This window comes from Phalangium opilio, unplaced genomic scaffold (genome assembly GCF_054372755.1).
Source record: "Phalangium opilio isolate 3A_F unplaced genomic scaffold, DU_Popi_V2 ptg000013l_1, whole genome shotgun sequence".
Lineage (NCBI taxonomy): Eukaryota > Metazoa > Arthropoda > Arachnida > Opiliones > Phalangiidae > Phalangium > Phalangium opilio.
In genome coordinates, this window is record NW_028324148.1 from 8,957,548 (window position 1) to 8,981,955 (window position 24,408).

The 24,408-nt window shown below is 35.4% G+C and overlaps 1 protein-coding gene and 1 long non-coding RNA gene across 2 annotated transcripts in view; one reads left to right on the forward strand and one right to left on the reverse strand.

Annotated features, from left to right (window-relative positions):
• The window catches only part of Egfr (epidermal growth factor receptor), a 122,297-nt gene that overhangs the window by 17,838 nt on the left and 80,051 nt on the right, over positions 1 to 24,408 (forward strand). The gene's annotated exons all lie outside the window — the stretch shown is intronic.
• On the reverse strand, positions 6,092 to 24,329 carry LOC149708840 (uncharacterized). The gene is made up of 7 exons (XR_016381225.1): positions 19,921 to 24,329; positions 19,346 to 19,854; positions 19,134 to 19,244; positions 7,671 to 7,731; positions 7,016 to 7,584; positions 6,772 to 6,938; positions 6,092 to 6,709 (listed from the first exon to the last, which is right to left on the reverse strand). It is a non-coding gene; the product is annotated as an uncharacterized LOC149708840 (long non-coding RNA).

Here is a 24,408-nt window from a genome sequence, read left to right on the forward strand (position 1 = left end):
GGATGTGAACACATGGTAAAAAAAGCTCAAAAGAAAATTTTTTTAAAAGTAGATCATGTGCGATGAAGCTCCTCCCAATTAATTTTTAGAACCTCTTAAAAAATTGTAATTTATAAATCTAAAAAGACAAGATCAAGTTCTCATACCATCCCGCACGTGCTTTGCAAATTTAGAGGGCCGGGGGGGGGGCTATGGCGTGAAGCCAGTGGATCGGGAATAAGAACTCTCCTAAATTCGTTTAAGATCAATATATGGGGGACGAACGTGTTTTTTCCATGGCATCCGGCGACTCCCCAAAATAACGTATCCAAAACTTCCGGTTTCTTTCGGCGCGTACTTAGCCGATGTTTCCGTTTCACGAGGAACCCAAAATATATATATATTTATACATATACACATAAAGGAAAGGCCGTAAGGAATTTATCCTATTTTTAGATTATCTATGCCATATATTCTGCACCCTTAAACTAACTGAAGACCGGACCCTGCGTCATGTTAATCTTCCAGTTTGTCAACGGCGTTTCCTCCTTTCGCCTAACACATTGCGTCACGCGCCATGCCAGTAGGTTGAGGCCTTCCTGCACATGGTTGCCCTTGATTTATAACGTGAAAGTATCGTATTAATTGTATTTTTCTTCGGTGCTGACGAATTGTCCCGCAGTCTGATTCGTTTAACACGTGCACGCCATTGGGGGCCAGGGCCGTCACCAGAGGGGGGTCCAGGTGGGCCCGGCCCACTCTGCAGTTGGTTTGGCCCTCCCTGTAAAATTCATGGGGGGAAAATATAGAACAGCTGGCCCTAAATACGGTATTTTTTGGTAGAAGACAGAACAACTAATTTCTGCAGAAAAATGTTAAATTTGATGTGACTGATGTGACGTCTCGGAATTTTTGAAAGGAGAGAAAGCATCCTCTTATCCCTCACGGGCCTTAGTCTTGATAAGATTCTTTCCGCCTAAACCTAAACCCAAATAGGATTGAGCCATGGTCATGATGGTGAATCCCCTATTTCAAGCTCTATATGCAGTACAAATGATGGTAAACAGGGTTCGAACACGACTTGGAAATCGTGGAAAAGTCAGGAAATTGAAAATGGACCTTAAAAGTCAGGCAAATGCGAGCAAATGTCAAGGAAAATATATTGGAGGGAAACTGGAAAAGAGTATAAGGGATACCAGAAAAAGTATTGTTTGAGATTTAACCAAATTCACAGAGCTCGCTTCGCTCGCTCCGGTTATGTATAATTTACTTAGGTAAAGCTAAATTTAAAGAAATAGTTCGTTTATTTTTATAACAATAACAACTAGTGCAAAAATGATTCGAATGAATTTAGATTGGTTTTACGCCATATAAGTTATTGAAAATAGTCAGGGAAATTTGTGTAATTTATTCAAGGAAATTGGTGGAATTTGGTCAGGGAAATTGGTGGAATTTAGTCAGGGAAATTGGTGGAATTTAGTCATGGAAAACCTTGAATAGTCAGGGAAATTCATCCCAAAAATTTTGTACGAACCCTTTTGTAATGAAATCACGGAAATTCACAAAGTAACCTGTACGGTAGAATTTCACTTTGCGATAACCCATAAACTAACAATTGCTTCTGACTAATTAGATCACGGGGAGTTCATAAAAAATACTGAAAGAGTTCCTAGCACGTGCAAGTATTTTTGAAAAAATTTTGAAAACTTTTAATTTCATTGAGACCAAAGGCATTCCGCACCCAATATTGCAATAAAAGTAGGGGGACCTAACAAATCGAAGGACTCTTGACGGTAGCATGAGATATTAAAGACCTACTGAAACAATTTCTGAAAGACAATAGAAAAAATATTTTAAAAGAGGGGTCAAATTCTCGGTGGAAGAAACAAAATGCAAGGAGTAATATTTTGTAAAGGTGCCATTTATTGCTTAAAGTAACGATATGTAAGCAATATTTTGGAAAAGGTGTCAAACTATTGGTTTAAGTAACGATATGTAAACAAAAATTAGATTGACACCTTTTGCAAAATATTGCTTACATATCGTTACTTTTAGCAGTAAATGGAACCTTTCCGAAGTATTTATGCTTACATTTTGTACCTTCCACCAAAAATTTGATCCCTCTTTCAAAATATTTTTTTCTATTGTCTTTCAGAAATAAATTGTTTCAGTAGGTCTTTAATATCTCATGCTACCGCCGCGAGTCCTTCAATTTGTCAAGTCCACCCTACTTTTATTGCAATATTGAGTGCAGTATGCCTTTAGTCTCAATAGTGGTTAGTGCATGAAATTTAAAATTTTCAAAAATTTATTAAAAATACTTGCAGCACGCTAGGAATTGTTTCAGTATTTTTTATGAACTCCCCTTGGTCTAATTAGTCAGAAACCAGTGTTTGTTGATGGGGTATCTTAAAGTGAAATCCTACCATCTGGACTCTGTAGTCACACTTTCAAAGGGGTTTAACAGAGAAGCTAGGGTTTAACTCGGCAAATTACCATGGTAATTTACCTGCGTAACTCAATTTTCATGGAAAATAGTCTAAAAGCTCTGGCCGCACAGGCAAATAAAGTCAAATTTCTTTGGCCCTCCCGTGGCCCAACCTAAAATTTTTAGCTGGTGACGGCGCTGTTGGGGGCTGTTTATTTATCTACTTTTATCTTAAAATAATTTTCTAGTTAGCAGAATAAGACAGGCGTCTGTGCAATTTAAGTAGGTTAAGTTATTATTAATATACGTATATCAAATATAAAATGGTTCAATTGTTTACATTATGTTTTTCGAATATAAAATATCATAATAAAACCCAGTTTAATCTGCTCGGACAATGTTTAGGTTGCAAAGTATGATTAGCAACTCAAGTAACCGTCAATGTTACTCGGCGTGTCACTCATCCACTGGTCAGCATGCAACCATTTAAATTTTAAATCGTAAATTCGGGGATTAAACAGTTAAGATGCCAGGAATTTTCCCCACAATGGCTACAAATTTGGGGGCCCCAGGACGCACTCCCATACTTTAAAATAGGGGTCCTTCAGACCAAGTCTGGGGCCCACTTTGGCTGGACTGGTCTTTAAGACGTAGGCTGTAGCCTACCCCTGGCGTTGCCACTGGAATTAAAAGGCGTCGAGTGGAAATAGACGTCATAAAATTTAAAATCACCGTGAATAATTATAGAAACCAATATCTAACAGAATAGTTTGAAATTTTGACTAATATTGAAATATAACTTTATATTTCCGATTTTATTTTCAATCAGGTTTCTCTAAAACTATGGGCGGTGTGACGTTGTAAACATATAATAACACGTGGTCTTCTTTTTTTGGTTGAAGTTGCAAAAATATCCCTCATTATGTTCAAATATAGTAAAATTTTTACAATGAGTTCACTGTTGCTCTAGCAATTGTTACAGATTATTAGTGTACACAACGGGCATGTTTGAGCCTGTAGCCTATATCTTATCTTTTTAAGTATACCATTGATAGGTTGTGTAAAATAACAGTCTCAAAGGTATTAATAAGTCGTTTTAAAGTAAACTTCGCTTCTCTTGACTTCTTGACTCCCCCTGACCCCCTCTGAAGTGTATCTAAAGACAATATGGAGGGTAGTTGTTACTATTTCCACATAATCTGCGACGTGACGCATCTAGTTTCAATATAAACTTTAATCTCTGTCATTTCTCAGATATCCGCGCAACAAAGTCTACGCGACACCGAAAGAATTTTATCTGAGTATTAAATTGATTAGGTGAACGACTCTCTTGAAGTCTCAAACATGCATAGGCACGTTTGACAGAGAAAAAATCGCCGCTATGACTCATTCTTGCGTGACAATAGAAGTGAATGTATATATATGCTTTTTTTTCTTTACAAAGATTTAATTTTCAATCTCTTTAAAGAACAAGTAACGCAATTTTTTTAAAAAACAGTTTCGTGTCGGCCTGCTTTCGTTTTTCATAAATTTTATCAGAAGCGGATGCATTGTGACACCTTTTTATCTATTGAATTGAAACTCTTACTGCTATTTACAAAAGTATTAACAAATACCTTTGCAAATTCTCTAACTTCAGATAAAGGTTTTTCTATTCCATTCAACTCTATTAAAGATATAGTAACCTATTAATAGATCGATAAATTGAAAATAGTTTTAATGAAACGCTGGTGAAAACTGACCTTAATTAACCCATAATTAAGTCTTAATCTAAAGGCAGTTTCTAACAATTGTTAAATTTAATATTGAACAAATATTAAAATGTGAAGTATTCGAAGACCAATTTTATTTTGACAAGATCTGACCTTACATTTTATTCTGTTCTTAAAATTCAAATAAAATTTAAGATTCTACCAGGCATAGATTTAATTTTAGAAGTAGGAATGGAGAACAGAGTAATGTGGGCGCGTTTCAAAGTCCCTGATTCCGTTCTAGCGGCAGAGGTGGAAAGGAATTATGTATTTTTCGCCATCCCCGTCAGCAACGTCATCAGAACGTAGTTTAAATGAACCAATAAGATAATTTAAAAGTTTCGTTACGTCTTGGAGGGAGGGCTCTATCCTGGACTATGAGTAAAACTGAAGTAAATACTAACCATTCTCCATTCCTACTTCTAAAATCAAATCTATCCTCAATTCTACATAAATATCGTACAACTTCAAATATTTTGCCCCTAAAAACCTTTAGTAGTGATAAACTCGAAAAAATAAACAAATAAAAATAAAACTTACACATTGTTAACTTCAGCTGTGACTAACTTTTAAATGTTATTATATATTATAAAATCATTAAGTGAAAAATGAATGAATTGTGGCATTTAATACCTTTATTGTAACGACAAGCACAAGTAAGCTTGGTGCAACGAAATGGTTACGGAAAAAAATGCGAATTAAACCTAATGAATAGAAACATCCCTTACCATATTTTAAAAAATTATTATTGGCCATGGTTTAATTTAAATTTAATACTCGTATACTTGACGTTGAGATAGCGGTAGAAGTCATACTAATTGTAATTATATTACATCTGCTCTTAATGATAGAGTATGGGTTGTCGGAGTAAGATTTTTATATGGCCATCGGACATCAATTAATACTGGCGTTTTGAGAGCGTATTATTAATGGAGGGATACAGTACTCTCGTATATATCTTGGTTGAAATGTCTTACCAACGGTTGCGTTTGGCTGAAGAGACAAGTAAGATATGTTGCGTTGGGAATGGGAAAGAAGGTGATACCGTGGAAGGAGGCGAGGTATAGGTGATGATCTGTCCTATTTAAATCGGCCCAAGTCTGTAGTGTAGAACTTACTTGAGTCTGAGAAGAAAAGATGTGACCGCTCTGGGCGAAGTGGAAGGAGGCGGGTCCACCTCCCATTTCCGGCCTTAAACATTGAGGGAAGACTCGCCGCCGGCGCTAAAATTTTCAAAGTAAACGACGGTTTGTAATTCCTTTCGGGGCTTTCTCAAGACAAGAAATAAGAAAAGCCTCGCATGCTTGTCATACGTTTGCAGCACCGTTGTTTTAAGTTTAAGGCACTTTACATACATTCGTTTGTTCCATTGATTTTAAAATTATATCTGAAATGGTAATAACTAAACATTATTTTAATTATTTTCAAATAGCTAAATTACTATACTTACTAATAAAACTGTAATTTATTATCTTCCTCCGCATTAATTTTAAAACAGAAGCTAATTATTAGATCATTATACTTTATGGGAATGTTAGTTATAAAAATAACGAAATAAAGAAATTTTAACAAAAAAGTGGATAAAATTTAGAGACAAATGGTAATATATACATTTAAATGAAAGTAATATTTTCAGGGCTAAAAATTGATTCACTTAGTGGTGTTAAACTTTACTTCGCTAGGCAATATATAAAAATATAATAGTTACTCGCAGTGTTTCTAGTCGTCTTATTAAATGACATTTTCTCAATAACTAAGGATCTGTATATTTTAATTATATTGAAATCAATTCAACTCATTAAATTTTCTCATTTTAAAATCAAAATAAAACAAAAAAGAGCAGCCTGATCACTCTATCTCCAGAACAAAATTGTTTGACTTATATAATTTGCCATAAATATGTATAAAAATACTTTTATTCACCTTCTAAATATGTATGCGATTTTACAATTAACTGTATGGACTGCAATATATTCTTTTTCTGCTATGTTCCAAAAACAAAATTATAAATAAATTTAAAAATAGCAGAATTATATATGAGACAAGTAACTTTAATTGTGGCTATAAAATTTCAAGCAATACAATTTATATTTAGATATACTTAGTAGACTGGAAAGTTGCAACTATCAATACCACAGAACGGGTATTTTGCAAAGAAATATATCTCTACAAAACATAGTGGTGACCTCACATCTAAATAATGTTTTTAATTTTTTTTCATGACTTTTTCAAAGCTTTGATTTTAATAGTAACGCCTAACCACAACATTTGCATCTTTAATTTTAAAGCCTGAGATTGATAACAATTTTTCCATTCAGAAACATTTCCACATTTTTTTATGCCATAAGGTAATTTGTATGCTTGGTAGGTCACCGGAAACCCAAACACCCTTCTCTGTAACCGTGGATAACTGGTTGGAAAATTATAGCGATGTATCGAGTGATTGGCCTTCGTGCTGAAGACAGTATTAAAGTGGCAGTGAACCAAGTGATGTGACTGTTTTACAGAAGACCAAACTATCGTGATGAAATTCTGCGCCTTTCACGCATACCTTTAACACAGTTTACTTTAGTCTCGAAGCATGTTGTTAAAGCATTTCAAAAAGATGCTCACAGAGCCATGCTAATTCGCCAAAACGGGGAGACGCCCGTCTTAAATACACAAGGTTACGCTATCACTGGTTCTCCTTCCATGGGCTTGATTTTATCTTTGTATATTTTTTGCAAAGGGTCAAAAGTGAGATAGGGGTATTTCGGAACACAACAAAACCTGCTACATTCCTGAGCGACAATTTTTATTTTCTTGAATTTTTTTAGAAGACACTGTGATTTCTCAATTTTAAAATTATATTATGAACCATTTTTATATGTGATGTACTATTAATATGTCCTGGCATGATGATGTAAAAGTAGTAGTAGTAGTAGTAGTAGTAGTAGTAGTAGTAGTTGTTGTAGGAGGAGTATTGTACCTCGTTTTTTCGTGATTTTTAGCTCCAGAGGATTGGGAAGTGAGGAATACAGTATTGAAATTGAATTGTGGTATTGAATATAAGCATTGTGATTTTTGAATTGGACTGTGTTCGTTTGTACCTCGTTCTTTCGTGATTTTTTTTTAAGTCCAGAGGATTGTGAGGAAAGTATTGAGACTGAATTGTGGCATTGAATATAAGCATTGTAACTTTTGAATTGGACTGTGTTCGTAAGGTTAAGGTTTTCAACAAGAGTACAATATACTTTTACTTGTAAAATCTACTCGTTAGTTTGGGGAAGTGATCAATTAGGCTTGTATTTCGCAGATATTATTTCTCTTGTTTATTAGTAATAGAGGAATTTTTAAGAAAATTTCTTACATTTTCTTCGTAAGTTATTTTATTATGGTTGTATTTACCCTCAAACTTCAGAATACATTAAGTTTTTTACTTTTTTTCTTTTTATATGCAAAAAAAAAATTATGAAAACTAGATATTAACCAAATTTTTCTTATACGTACTTAATTAACATAAATTTTCTTACCTCATTAAGACCGCAAATATTCTACAAAAAATAATGGAGAATCCCTCTTTACCATCATTAACTAAAAATGAGTGTTGTTAATGTTTGGGGCTTCCTGTTTTATTTCCGATGTTAAAGAGTGGTCTTTCTACTAAAAACGCATTCTTTGCCGTCCATTTTACATAACCTGCAGCATTTTAGAAAACTTTGATTCTAACTACCAATATATATGTAATATTGTATAAATTTACTTTTATACTACCGGTAAATTACCGATTAAAAAAAAATATTGGAAACATTAAGCGTTTTGTAGTTAAAGTACACTAACAATTATATTCTTAAAGGTCTTGAGTGTCAAAAGGTTTTAATGTACTTGTGGTAAAAAGCTGGAATTGGCCAGAAATTCAGGCACACTCATTATGTTTCGGCAGGGATAGATATAATTTTAGAAGTAGGAATGGAGAACGGTTAGTATTTATTTCAGTCCGAATCATAGTCCAGTATAGAGCCCCTCCCTCCAACACGTATGGAAAAGTTTATCTTATTGGCTCACTTAAACTACGTTTTGATGACGTTGCAGACGGCGACGTAATTCCTTTTTACCTCTATCGCTATGACCCGCCTCTTCTTTCTTAACCCTCCGTCCCAGGGAAGGGGGTCCGGGACTTTGATGCGCGCCCAGATTACTCTGTTCTCCATTCCTACTTCTCAAATTAAATCTATCCCTGGTTTCGGAAAATTTTATGGACTTGAGTATGGGGGTTGCTTAAACTGTGAATAACCATTAACGTTTGTTATTACTTCATCGAACTGAGATAGCCGCTCTTTCATATGCAAATATCTGAAAAATGGGGTTTTCAAACGCTTCTAGAACACTGTGGCAACCTTCAGTTAGAATGTAACAACACAGTACCTAAATTTAACTTTTAAGATAGTTAATTTTAGACAGTATTAATTAGATAAATTAAGATATTTTTTTATACTAGTGTCTTTATTATAGATTTGGTACGGGCCTCTCCATGTTTCCAAATATTTTTTCGTTAAGTCTTCACCCTTCGCAAAAAATTATTCATGAAACATCTACCTTAAAATTAAAAATGACCGAAGGAATCTTGGCTTATTCAGTGTCAAAATTCTACCACGGCTATGCATCTTAAGATCAGGCTCTTAAAACGTGAACGCCCAACAAACCTGCCACATTTAGGTCCTTCTCGTAACTTGTTGCTTTTAAGAAGTATACATTGCATCTAGGCTAGTCAGGATCTTTTTAAGGAATGGGTATGGACAATTCATGGAATTTTCGTAACGCAGTTTAAGGATGTAGATGGTGTTAAAATCCTTAGCAAATAAGTAGATAAATCTCATAATGGGCTTGGGACCCTGGAATTCCATAGTGCCACTTGTTTACTTCCAAGTGTAACTTTCCTGTAAAATTGTACCAATAGCAAACAGCAGGAATGCATAGAAAGAAACCTTAGGAATGACCATAATTGCTCAATCGTTTAGTATGAAGAAACTCAAAACAGGTAGCGCCAAATATCTTTGGTATTTTCTCTTTTCTTTCAATTAGAATAGCTATATGTTTACCCTTATTTAATACCCACCCCAAAGCGTTCTGATTTGCATCTGGGATATGACAACACCGGTATTCCTCATTGCGTTTATCTATATTTGGAAGAGTTTAAATATTTAATGAGACGAGAGCCAAACTCCCAATAGTGTCACTGACTGCCATAACTTCCTATATTTTTTACACCCTTAATTATGTCAACACAATTAAAACTAATAATGTTTTCTACATTTCATATATTATAATTATTTTTTCTACCATTATTTACTTTTCTCACTTTTTAATGTATTTACCATGGTTGAAACGAAACTACTCTGATTGTTCATCATACATTTTTCACATCAAGATGAAAGTATTAATTTTACGGTTTTGGTTTTCTATGGGAATTTTTAAGGGTGACGAAGCGTAACTTTGACTTGCGCGCTATTGTAATGTCGATGAAGAAATTTACTAGTGATGCAACTATAGATTTAAATCAAACTCATCATGTTCGCAATATTAAATATAGGTGACTCTCAATAGTCGGGTATTTTAGTTGGCTCAAACATATATTTTCGATTCAGTCCAGTATAAAGGATGACCACTGAAAATTTGGATTTCTATTATGAGAATTTTCCTCGAATTACAGAAAAATATGAGGGAAGAAATTGGTGTTAAAATATGGGGGAAGAAATTGGTGTTAAAATATGGGGGAAGAAATTGGTGTTGAAATATGGGGGGAGAAATTGGTGTTAAAATATGGGGGGAGAAATTGGTGTTAAAATATGGGGGGAGAAATTGGTGTTAAAATATGGGGGGAGAAATTGGTGTTAAAATATGGGGGGAGAAATTGGTGTTAAAATATGGGGGAAGAAATTGGTGTTAAAATATGGGGGGAGAAATTGGTGTTAAAATATGGGGGAAGAAATTGGTGTTAAAATATGGGGGGAAGAAATTACATTCAACAAGAAGCATTACCTTCATATAAAAACATAACCTCGTGTATCAGTGGAGCTCTAAACAAATACCACGCTATTTTGGTAATCTACTTTGAATTCGGATTGAATATAAATAGTCAGAAGTGGATCATATTACAGCTCCCTAGAAGTACAGGACGATATAACATCGCTGTGCATCAGCATTGTCTCCTAGCACTGAAGAGAAAAGGGTATATGCGAAACGCAGCGGCGAATTTGTGAACTAAACCAGAGGAATGATTTTGGCGCGAAAGAAATTTTTAATAAGCGGGGCAAGCAAACGGAAGTAAGTGGTAGCCAATGAGGAAAGGTTTGAGAGAAGAGCGCGGAAGAAAACAAGTTGTTCCATACAAAGTGTTGGGTTGTGAATATAATAGTAGAAGTCCACTTTATTTTTCCAATTTTAAAAAAAATTGGCGGTCTATAGGTATTTTTTAAACGCTTGTGTTGAAAACGAAATTAATATGAATTCAAATGATTAAAATAGCCTTCTTCATGCTAGAATATTTTTAAAGTATCTCTAGTACAGCACCGTTCTAAAGGTTTTTAGCGGGGACAGTTGGACCGATTTATTACTAATTAAAGGTTATGTGCGTCGACATAGAAATTTGTTTTCCTTTTTTAAGTGTACAAATTTTTTCAATGCTTTAACGTTTTCCGTTTGCGAAAGATGCTGGTCAATATTTTTCAGTTTTACAAAGCGTGTTAGTCGCTTACGGTTAAGTGCTTTTAATATCACATAGATCGTGTTCAGATGTCGCTTTAATTTGGGCATGCAACGATTGCAATTAGTTACATTGATTCTAGGCGTTTTTCCTAATTAGCAAAGAAACATAAGCCATTCTAAATCAAAATTATAACGCGATAACAAGCTTCACACTAATCACGACACTGACGGCGGTCTGACAGCTATTATTATCAACCGGAACTTCCGTAGGTTAACCTAACTCAAGATCCGGGTTAATGGGAAAACTATACTTGTAAAACTGAGCTATAGATGGCGGGCTTGGATGTCTTGGAAGAAAACGCTGTTTACAAAAGCATAACCTACGTCCAGTACTTATAGGGAGCTGTAATATGATTCACTTATGAAATAGTAAATGGCCAGTCGTAGCTCCCTTTCTAAAATGTACAATGTTTTTATATAATAACACACGCCGTTGCAATATTTTTGTTCTTAGCGAAATTTCTATCCTATAATTGTGTGTCTTAACTTTAATGTGGGGGCGGGTGAGCCACGAGATATAGGCATCTAAGGCCTGCCATAATTTATTTCTCGAACGCGTCTCAGAAGCCCAAACTAGCCAAATGCACGCGCTTCAATAGTTTTCGTGGGATGGGCGCGCGCAAAATTTAGACGAGAAACCGGTTTCAGAGTAAACCTTTTTTATTCTCGACGACCTCAGAATTTGAAATATTATTAAAATGGAAAAAAAATAGAGAGAGAAATCTCTTCTCTTGTGTTTAAACTTTTCCTTCCTCCTTCATCTGTGAAGAAAAACCGCCCACGACTTTTACGCTTTGGAGTTAATGTCAACTTAAAAATACATCAGAGGCAAAAGTTGGGCGGAATTATATATAACGTATTATCCCGTTGAAAAGAAAGTAATCGGTCCATTCTCGAGATGATTTATATGATGTATAGCGTGCCAGTGCGAATCTTACCCCCTTTGAAAAGAGTTTTCTTCAGATATTCTACGAGTTTAAAATGCAATGTAACTTAACTACTTTAAAACACCAACATCATCTCATGATACAGTCATGTAATGGATATCTCTGAAATTGTAACTTAATTTTGAAAATATTTGTTTTTTTTTTTTTTAAAAAATAATAGTGTTAGACTGAATTTGTACGGTTTAATTTCAATCCCAAATATCTTTGGGTAGTTTTATGTACTTGAAAATGTTTTTTATTTAAAAATTGAAAATAAAATCTAGTAACTAAGTTAACTAACAATAGTTGACATTAACGACGCTTCAATTATTAATGTGAGAGTCCACAGAGCGTGCGTACCGAGAGTTCAAGGCCGTAACTATTTCTTCAATATGTGGCCAAAGATTATTTCAATATGTATTTAATCGAGATTTCTCAAAACACCAATGATGAATCGTAAACAGCTAAAGTTGTTTTCTATTTTAATTTTGAAAAAACTTTGACAGTCTATTTCGATCAAATCAATTTTTGGAAGATCAACTGAAAATGCCAGTTTATCTCTAAAGGCTTCGATTTCAGAAAGATATTACATGAAGTTTTTGATTAATTGCAATCTGATTCTACGAAACTCTGAAGGGTTTTCCTATGAAGTTTGTTATTTAAAAACAAATTAAAACCTTCATTTTATAATCACTTCTGACCCAAATAAATATTCTTTCCGTATCAATTGGGGATCTGTTAATCAATTAAAAAATAATATTCAACCCCTAAAGGGATTCCACGCATCCCATCGTTGTTCAGGAAATTAGAGAGTGATTAGTTTCTTGGAAATTTTGGGAATAAAACAGTAACTCAAAACCATTTAGATATTTAAATGAGACTTCAATTAACAAATGTTAACTATATATGACAGTCTATTTCAATCGAATCTATTTTTGAAAGTTATACTGAAAAAGCCGGTTTATCTCTAAAGGCTTCGGTTTCAGAAAGATAATACATGAAGTTTTTGTTAAATTGCAATCTGATTCTACAAAACTGTGAACTTTGTGGAGGGTTTCCGATGAAGTTTGTTATTTAAAAACAAATTAAAACCTTCATTTTATAATCACTTCCGACCCAAATAAATATTCTTTACTTATCAATTCAGCCATCTGTTAATCAATAAAAAAATAAAATTCATGAGATAAGCAAGCGCCATGTGGAGTGTTGTTTCACGATTTCGATCTCAAGCCACTTTTCAAGTAAGCTCGAATCACCTAGGCGTCTGGCTCATTATTTATTAACGTGATGTGTACATTCCCCTGTTGCTGAATAGATAATATTCACATTTATTTCTTCTCTAGCCGATTGAAATTATGGACTTAATAAAGTCCATAGATACAATATATTCGGAGTTTAATTTTTTGATCCGTTTATGCAAAAGAATTCTACCATTAATTGCTTGTTCAATGTTTTAGAATTTCATTTCTTGATCCGATTACAGATGGAGTAGCACCTCAAACCCAAATGTTTGTTTTGTGGTAGTCAAAAATAATTTATTATCAGAACAATGTAATTAAATCACCATTTTGGGCAGTATATCTTGTAATCGTAATAACCAGCCTCAGAATCGTACTTGAAGTTTGGTTTTGGGAAGGGGTAGCGATCAAACCGGATATTGAAGAAAAGGGCTAAATAGACTGGGTTTTGGTTACCAATCGGAGTCTCTGATAACCTATAACAATTAGCTAAAACTATGTTCGTGACTAATAGGGACAGGATGTGACGTCGTAGTTCAGAAACGTTCAGTGAAAAATAAAAACTGGCAAGATATATACATTTTCGGACTTGGCTTACGACACTATTTAAGAAAACAGGTTTTCTAACTTTTTTTTTTAGGTTTTAGATACTGTTACTCCTTTATTGTTCCCAAGAAGTGATATCTAGCTTATTAGGGAGAAGGTATAAGTTCGCCACATTTCGAGCTTTATCTCCAGTCCAAGCGTAGGTCCGGAGTTAATCCTAGCCTCTAAATTACAACCAGTATCTCATTGTTTCTTGAAAACTCACGTCAGCGCGACGTGAATGACGAAAATTACGTATTTTCCGACTGAGGAGAGGCGAAATAGCCTGGCCTCCTTTTACGTCCCCTCTTGTATTTTGAAAGGGGGACTGGGACTTCGGGGCGCGAATACTTATGCCTCTTATACTTTCTCCCTAATAAACTAGATATCACTTCTTGGTTCCTAAATGAAATTCATAGTTTTAGAATTTTTCTCAGTTTTTATTTTGACCGTGCTTATTTCTCGGGTAATATATTTTATAAAATTGCTAAAAATCGAGATCCATTTGTAAACCCTTAGATTTTACTTCCATATTCAAATAAGAATTAATTCTCAACAGCAAGGAAAGACTTTTACCTATCTCTTCTATTAATATAATCGGGTGTTCAAAGAAATTTCCTTAATCTGACCGCAAAGTTACGTCTTATCTGTTATGTCTATAAACACTCAGCTGTTAACACCCAGCGTAATTTCTTTTGACACAGTTTTCGCAGATTTATCTTTCGTTTCCTCTGTAAACTCCCTTGTTCGCAAAGGCGGCAGAAACGTTTGCGAGGTGGAGTTCTTGTTTAACCCACGCCCACCCTTTCCCGCTATCAGCGCTCGAAATCGAATAGCTCGTGTATGCCGAATTATGAAAAGCGTTTTGCAATTTCTGACGTATTTACAAAAGTAAAGGGATGATAGCAGTCTTTGGAATAAGGGATCCAGGTAGTAAATTGAGCCTCATATTCAATTAAATATGTATAAATCATGAGACCCTTCCATGGGGCCTCTATGTTCCCTGGCCCCAGGACAAGTGCCCATATTGGAAGAATGAATTAGACGGCAATGATTGTCTTCGTCACCAGGGACCCTTAGCGTAATCAATAATAAACTGGTCCTTAGGACCAGTGATTGTGTGCTAAAATATTTTCTGCCAAATACATAATGTTATTTTCGCATGTCTAGCTTTAAACCATGATGTGAAATTTCAAATGTCCTTGATTTACTAAATCCTAAATCTCTTGTCGTTTGAGCTAAACATAAAAATTTTGTAGAGAAATCCAAGAATAAGAAACTCGACTCTAACGAAAACCAAGATTAGCTTTAAACCGTGCTATCTGAAATATAGAATATTTTATATATACCATAATCCTAATCTCTCCGAGCCACCACCTATTTGTGCTCACTGCCCAAGTCATCATCATCCTTTAATTTAAATTAAACTAGTTTTTCTTGTTTATTAAGGGTTTCAATTCAAATTCGGTCCTATAAGGACCCTAGGCAAGGATTGGGGTAAGTCACCAGCTGTGCACTTAGGCACCCATGGGGTAAGTCCCTTATTCCCTCAGACGTTGTCGCCCAGAAGCTTGGCTTACAGCTTACTGGAGTTCGCCACACTCCCGACAGCGCTCTACTTTCCTTCAAAATGAAGCTGTCCCATGACCTTACGCTTCCAAGTGGAATATTATGACTTTGAAAGCTATTCTGATCATGCGGAATTCTTTTTTCAGAAAATTTATTCTTCCCTTTCTGCTTTTAAACTGATTTCGAGGGGTCATACACTCAACATTATCGGTGAACACGCTGTATCTTTGACTGTACTAGAGGGATTAGTCGTAATCTTTAACAGCCACACTCTTGGCAGCGTTAAATCGATTACCCATAACCTCTGCCATAACCCTTATTTGTAGTATAGTGAAGCTGTGTGTGATTACCTCAACTGGCTTCGTTAGAAAGTGGGCTCTTAATTTTGCACACTTATAAGTATTTATGATACTTATGCTGAACGAAAAATAAATTCGCTTTTCATTTTGATTGATTATTTAAAGTATTTTTAATTTATGGAATCTTTCCATTTCATTCTGAATATTTACAGTTTGTGAAAAGAAATAATAAATAATGAAGGATGTTGTTTATAAAACGGTTTTAAATTTTAAAACTTTTCCCGCTCTTAAAAGACGTAAAATTTATGGATTCGGTTGAAGTAATCTTAACAAATAGTTAAATTAAACGTAAATATTTAGCTAAGACTATTATTTTTCTCTACGTGACATGGTTTGTGCGGTAAACAATGATTGAAGCCTCAAAGCTGTCACTTGACGTTTGACGTTGCTATTCGAAATAACCTTGTGAAACAATCCAGATTTAAATTTAGCACCAATTAAGCGTATTTATATAAAAACTTCTTAAAACAAAAATCTGTTTCTTTTAAAAAAAACATCATACATATATTTCTTACGGGTGGGTCCAAGGACAGTAAATTTTAAAAATATGGCTGTTGGCTGATTAAAAATATTGTTTGAGTTAAATCAGGGATAGATTTAATTTTAGAAGCAGGAATGTAGAACAGAGTAATCTGGGCGTGCGTCAAAGTCCCGGATCCCCTTCCAAGGTACGGAGGGGTATGAAAGAAGAGGCGGGTCATGGCGACAGAGGTAAAGAGGGATTACGTATTTTTCGCCGTCCCCGTCAGCAACGTCATCAAAACGTAGTTTAAGTGAGTCAATAAGATAATTTAAACTTCTCGTTACATGTTGGAGGAAGGGGCTCTATACTGGGCTATGAGTCGGACTGAAGTAGATACTAACCGTTCTCCATTCCTATTTCTAAAATTAAATATATCCCTGGATTGAGTTAAATTAATTTGCTAATTAAAAAATGTATGGATAATAAAAGTCTATCGTTTGATTGAGCGGCTTTTAAAACAGCGGTGTGCCAAACCCGCGTGATATTATGTAAACTAGATTCTGAAAGAATGGCAATAATAATTGTATTCAAGTTATAGTTTATACATAAATGGATATGAAGAATTTTGGAAAAATTTAAGATCCTCCTTCTCGACATTCTTATATAGCGACCCTTAGCTACAGAGGTCACGAATTGGGGCGGCTAGGAAGAGGGCATTCGCTGGAGTGGAACGTGCGAGTCTCAAGCTACAACTTTCACAAGATACCGCGACGCGATGTATGGGGATATAAACCAAGCTCTAACCCGAAAATAAAAGTCGCTTCGTTTCCAGACATTTCTAAGAGACCATAATTTTTGCCTCATCGGATCATATACGAAGGGATCTACTTTTCTTCTAGGCCGTAGATGATGGTGTTGTAAAAATGCAGGATGGGTAGTTGTTTCGTAGAACTGTCAAAGGAGACCCCGCCTCTTTGCAAGATTCCTAATCTTTTCCATATCAATCAATTAGCTCATATTTGTAACTTGAGTGTTGTTCGATATTATCAGAAGTGAGATGAGACCAGAAGTACTGAGCTAACCAAATTCTTCACTCGACGAAGGTGAATATTCTTGATAACACAAGAGCGGTTGGCCCTCTAGTAGCGGTTTCTGAATTTTCCCTCCAAAACGTGAGACGCTCGTGGTGGTAGACGGCCGAACTAGATTCAAGGAGCCGCGTCCGTGTTCGGCCGCTTTAGGTTGAGGGGATGGGGGTAGGAAATGTTTTTGGAACTCGACCAATTTTTTTCTCAGTAGTGTAGGCGCGTGGGAAGCGGCATAAAATCCTCAAATTTGTTCACTAGTGCCAGGATCTACTATCAATGCTAGCGCCCTTCACTTCTAGTCTCATCTCACTTCTGATATTATTAAACGTGCATGGTAACTCGACATTTTAGAAGATTTTCGGATTCTTTTTTGCTTTCATTTAAAAAAAAGGACAGTTTTCAGCTTTTAGAAACCAGTCACAAACGTATCTTGATACGTTTGTCACTGGTTACTAAAAGCTTGCCATGAAGTGGCTTAGATGAAACCAAGAAGCGATATTTAGTTTACTAGGGAGAAGGTTTATATTCGCCACATTTAAAGCTTTATCTCCAGTCCAAACGTAGGTCCGGAGTTAATCCCCGCCTCTAAATTACAACCAGCATCTCATTGTTTCTTGAAAACTCACGACGCGCGAATGACGAAAATTACATATTTTCAGACTGAGGAGAGGCGAAATAGCCCGGCTTCATTTTACGTCCCCCTTGTATTTTGGAAGGGGGACTGGGACTATGACACGCGAATACATAGGCATCTTATAACTTCTCCCTAGTAAACTAGATACCGCTTCTTGATGAAACGTTATAAATTCTCGTAAAGCGACGCGTGGTAAGTCGCTGTCAAAGGCTTAGTACAGACTAAATTGGAAGATGGAATGCAAAGCAGGGTGTAATCAGTTCTCGCTTGTCGTTCTCAAACTAGCTCTCAGAAGGTCTCTAACATAAGTATAGGCAGTGTCATACTTATGGATCATAACTTATGATTATATCTATAAATGGTGTATTTTACATAATTAAAGATCATATAAAGATATAAATATAATTTTTGAATCTTATAATCGTTTACTCGTATTTCTGCGCAACTACTTCAAGGTAGGCACGTATTTATTCAACCGTTAACCCTTTTATATTTTGAAATTTATTTTAGCATTAGTTATTGCTTTACAAATACTTTAGTTCCTCCGACAACTGCATTTTTTTTCTGGACAAATGCAGCTTATTTTAACGGGGTCGCTAAAACGTTTATCGTGTTAACATCGTTGAAGCGTAACCGTATTGTTTCTTTTTAAATTCAAATATCTGTTCTTTTTTTCACGACGAAGGAGAAATATACATTTTTAGCGACATCGTATTGAATATGAAGAACTATAAGTTAGATCTGGTCTGTAGTAGTAGAAGATATGTAATTTTTGTTCGTTCCTCTCTTAGATATAGGGAAGGTTATATTTTTATTACCAATTTCTAGAAGTTAATGCTAATTCATAGTCGAAAACGTTATCAAAATGGTCCATGACCCCCGAAAGAAAAAGAACGCGGTTAAGTCTTTGTAACATGTTAAGTGCATGGTTCCAGCAACCTTCATGTATAATTAACGTTACTTTCTCCGCTTTAACAATAGTATGTTACACTACATTTTACTTCGGCGTTTAATTTGATAACTTTATGAATCCAATGTTTACTTGTTTTTAAATTCAATATTACGAAAATTTATTTAAACCCCTCAAATATTATTTCTAATTTGACATATTTGACCACATCAGCAGTTCAGTACATGTAATTTAATTACTACAACTTTGTGAATGCAATGTTTCCTTTTAAAATTTAATATTTCCGAAAAGTTTTTAAACCACTCAATTATAATTTTTAATTTTACACATTTGACAACATCTGGAGTTCAGGACGCTAATTATTATAATTTTTCAATTTAACACTTTAATCCTTTATCGATGTGTAGTATAACACTCATTTGACCACATTAAAACACTTAAGTTAATATATCTACTCACCTAGAATTCAGTTTAATACTGTTCAAACATTTAATGCTGAGTAGCATAAATAGTCGAGATTATGAAACACTTAAAATCCTTTAAACTGATGCTAAAGTACAAATCACTTCTCTACATTTTTGAAGAATTTAAGGTAAAAGCATACTTAAGTCAATCTTTACTATCAGACATAATTCTTAAAGGGTTAAATTTGGAAACAATATTAGGCCTACCGAATCTGGGAATCAGTCCACTCTTCAATCTTGGAGGACAGCTAGAGTTGGAGAGGTAATCTCTTTACCATAACGTTACCTTTGTGCCCCATCAACGGTAACAAAGTTCTCTCGTCTTTCGGTAGGGTCTTTCGTTTCAGCTGTCCTCTGTGTTTTTGAAAATGTAAGCTAGTTCTCAGACAAATTAAATGAGAAAACAGTTAACAAAAATACGGCTACGTGGCAGCACTTGTCAAGTCCCTACCGAATCGCAAGGTATTCTGGGTGACGTTCATTGCCGTTCGTGGTCTACCTATAATGCTCCTCCATTTAACTCACTACTTCCAGCTTCAAAGTGTATAGACGATACTTCCATTTTTAGACGGCTACTCTAGTAGTAACCTCACGATGCTCGGGTCATTATGACGCCAATAAAGGGATTTGATACAAGGTTCTCTCATTCATCTAAGAACCATGGAACCCTGAAGATCCCATGTGTCGCTTCTACGCTTATGATAGAATGAAATCGACTGTAACAAAACAGGGTGGAACAGATCAGATGATCATTAATTTCAACTAAAATGTTGTTGTCCTACATAAATAGATGTCACACAGATGACACCGAGTATGACACTGTGTTTAAAGGTAGAGATAAGAATGTTGGTTTTGATTTCATGACAGGGACATTTGATCCGTTCCACCCTGGATAATATGCGCAAATCCGTCCAAGATTGGTTTTGGTCTAAAATATATGAAACTGAAAACTAATGAAAGAAAGTGATGAAAAAATGTATTGTATAAGCATTTTTTTAAACCGCGTTCAATTTTCATAACCGAGGTAAAAGTAATTTTTCGGATGGTGGAGTTCCAACAGAACGTGTCACTTGGAACACGATTTCACACTTGATTTCACGGTCAATTTGTTCAAAAACATTATCTGTCGAAATCTAGAATATGTTTTATACCCCGTAACCCCTAATTAACGTATTATAGTGGAAAAACCTTCAAAGCTCTAGGGCCGACGTAAATGAGAGTGCAAATTTACGATGGTATAATTCATTCATAAAGAAAAATCTCTTTCTACGCCGTCGTAAGTCAATATCATTAAAAGCGACTCTACTATAGGTGTTGTAAGTAATAATAAATGGCCGTAAGGAACCAAGTACTCTTCGTTTAAAAAAAAATGCCATTAATACGCGAGGTTTTCCTGTAATGAATAGAGATTTGAAATAATTCACGTTGCACTTTTTCTCATACATTTCTATGTGTTAAGCCTAGCATCAAATGGAAATTGGAAAGTAGTGTGTTTTTCCACTTTTTCTCATATACCTGAGAGTCTAACATCAAATGGAAATGGGAAAGTGCACGTGGTTTTCCTAGGCACTACAGGGGTTTTGGTCACTTATTTAAACTTTCTTTAATTTAAGAGATGATTCAATATTGAAGTTTTGTTGCTGGCAACTGTTGGTATGATATTTTAAATAGAAGAAATTTAATGTTGCATCGCTAAAAATGTGCAGCATTTGGTATTAGATGTTGAATTTCATTGTTGCGAAATGGAATCACACCGAAGTGTGACATCTCGTTATTGAACTTTTATTCGAGAGTTGCCTATCGTAATTTCACTTAAATACTTGTATCTTCTTTATTTTTGCTTAGCCTCGATTAAGTTTTGCGATTTCGCACTCTTAAATTATTCATAATGTTACGTGCTTTGTGAAAACGTTATATTTCTTAAAATTTTGTTAATACATGTTTAGGTGCTTTGTCGAATCAACACGAGCTTCAACCACTATATTTAAGTAATGTAGAAATGATAAATTTTCTTCTGAAAGTTTAGGTTAGATTAGATTATGTTTGGCTCGTTTTTGAGATTCTCTGACCCCTCCACCTACAATTTTCCCGTAGCCGTCGAGGTTAGCATATTGTAACGCCTTAATTAAAATACCATTTAACTGCACGATTTTATAATTGCGAAATGGCGGTGACTTGCCAGTACCTGGCACAATATTATGTTGCAATACATCGATTACGATAGTGTTCGTCATTTTATCTATTGTTTAGTCTTAGGTTCGACTATTTTGGCGTTGCTTAGTAATGATATGGCCCGAGGGCCTGGAAAGAGGCTGATCCTTGGTAGCCCGCTGCACAATGAGCTATTAAGCAATGTCATTCTATCACAGAAGACAAAAACAAATCTCTATCGCTATAGATCTAACGCAATACCAGTAAATATAATAACAATTATCGCTTTTTATAAACGGATAGTTTTACCCGTTAGAACTCCAAGCTTAATTGCCTGTATTCCTAACCATTGTGCGAAGGCACGCGTTACTTTAATTGCCGTGTCCCCGTTTTTTCTCTTTATGAGTTAAACGTTATCGTTTGTTGTGGTCCGCCCGGGTTTAACATGAACACATATCACAACCAGTTAGGCTAATTTCATAAAAACCAATATATGTATAGTTTTATAATACCTACAAAGAATCTTAGCATTTTGTTTTTTGATTTCTACTTTATAGCGGGTCATGGTTTTGAAAATCAATTCACTGCTTTAATCATGTTAATGGCGTAGAAAATTCTTACCACACTTAAATTACCTAAAGCGCTAACAATGTTTCAATTTGAGTTATTTGTACAATTTAATTGCCATATTCCAATGGACCTTAATACAGTGGTTTTTCTTCGGATGAAAACTAACCTTACTTCAATTGCTAACCATTTTTTCAGTTAACCTTGTTACATTCCAATTCCCAAGGGTTGTTTCCAAATCATTTCTTACCACATTTAAATTTCTGTGAGTTCCTAACAAAGTAACAATGCTTCAGAATTCGTGTTCTTAATTGAGGGAAATCATGTTTTATTTGTAAACATTCCATTACAACGTGCTTCACTATTGTGTACATAGAGTAGTGACACTCCATGCTAACTAGTGGTTAAACCTAGTGCAGTCAAAGGCAGGGAGATGCCTTTACACTATTGTAGAGCGAACAAATCACCGTCAGTGAGCGAAAATGTCAGCCTCAATTCCAACACTCAAAGTATGTTTGAAGGAATGACCTAGCCTTATCGCTTGGTAAATACTGAATCCACTCCCTTCCACTAAATTGTGCTATACTTCTCCATAACAGGATGGCAGTTGATGCCTATTATGATCTATTGTGACTGTCAAAATTGACATACCAAGTATCCCAGGATATGAAATTATTACTGATATCTGCTGATGTGATTATCTCTGTTGCTTATGAGAAAATAAATCGATAAACCAATTGAAGAATAAAGAATGCAGCTGAGTGGTCGGACATTTCATTGATCTAAAATATTATTAGAATAATAAATTAGCCCAGCGTCATATACATTTGTATTTTAAACTTGTTACTTCTCGAGCCGACATTTTAAAATGCCGTAAATCCTGTCAATAATATATTTCAAACAATTATACTAAATATAAGTGAAATATGGTGAAATCCGTGGTAGTTAAATTTTACATTTCTGGCATCCATTTTTCAAGATGGCCGCGGATTGGAATAACGTAGCTTAGTTATCACCTACAACTTAATATCAACGTCCATGCAAAATTTTAGCATCGTGGGTAACATGGTTTGGGCAGCTGGGCAGGGCGTTAATTATAAGTCAGTCTTAACCGTTTCTTACATAATTGGCACATTATTTTCACTCTATATTTGGTCCTTCATAGTTTAAACCAATAAAGTCCAGGTTAATACTAATCCTTGGGTTTACAATTCATAAACAATTGCCTCTGGTAGTGCCGGTAGTGTATTTCTCCCTCTGGGCACCTTATTGGAAGAGATGATACTCTTAAGTGCCCGGTAGAGGACGACACTGAACTGAAAGATAAGGCTACTCAGTTGACTGCTATTTCTCAATTGTTATACGCCATATGGCGAAAAGTCGCAAATCCATGTGCAAACTAAACTGAACCTCGATTTACTGCGTAAATAAATGAAAACATGAAGCACAATATTACTTCACCTAGTTTTGGAACCAATGGACTTACTGCACGCTACTTTAGTGCTCGCCTTACAACGAATACAAGGGATTCGGACAAGTCTCTCTCGACTCTGCGAATAACGCAAACAAAAAAATTGGTATTTTTCTGCTCGCACCACGCGAAGTGTAATTACAATTTGGCCAATTTTAAAAGTTTTATCTATGCGTTAGTAAATATGTCGTAACATTATCTGTTTTTGAGGAAAAATATTTTGAGTGGGCGAGTGAGTGTAAAGAATCAAGGCTGTTGGTTTCACGGATGTGGAAGGTCGTTCAGTTTCCTGTTAAACAAGAAGTCCCTGTCGTTTTCGTCTGAGTGTCATTTCATTAGTTCAACGTCTTAGTTATTCCGTTTTAACACTGTTATTGACAGTTTGTCGACAGTAATTAAAACTCCGGAATATGATTTAAATAATCGGTACTGTAAAATATGTGTAATAATCGCAGAGGCCTTTAATCGTGTGGCAAATCACTTCTTAAGTGACCCGATTTAATTTTGATAATAGGACCATTGCTTAATCGCTATTAAATCAAGATTTAACTAATCTAGTTAGGGGGCAGTTCTCTAACTTGTTAAGCGAGTTATCGCAAGTGATAACTATCGTCTAAAGGGTTGATGTCAACCTCGTGAGTTCTATGAGAGGGCGATATCTGAACAGGCGATAAGCCTTAGGTGTCATCAAACTTTGCACGAAAATCGGCGGATGTTTCGCGAATTTCCCTCGTGCTAATAAAAAACAAGGTGGTCAAATTTGATCATACAATAAATAAACACCTATTTATATATCGCAATCTCATAGAAGGCACGAGGTTGACACGACACCAACCCTTTAGACGATAGTTATCGCTTGCAATAACGTCAAGAGGAACAGTTGAATTTTCAGCGTCGAGTCCGAATCAATGAAAGCATCCCTTCGCGGTTCGCGTGTGTCATAGGGTGAGTCGCTTGTGGCGCAGCGCCATCTACACGCGGTGAGGTAAACTAAAATATTACTAACCCATGTTAACACTCGAAGGTAAGCGCTTCGAGCCCGGTCAGTACTTAGGAGGGAAATAACGCGGGTTCGAATCCC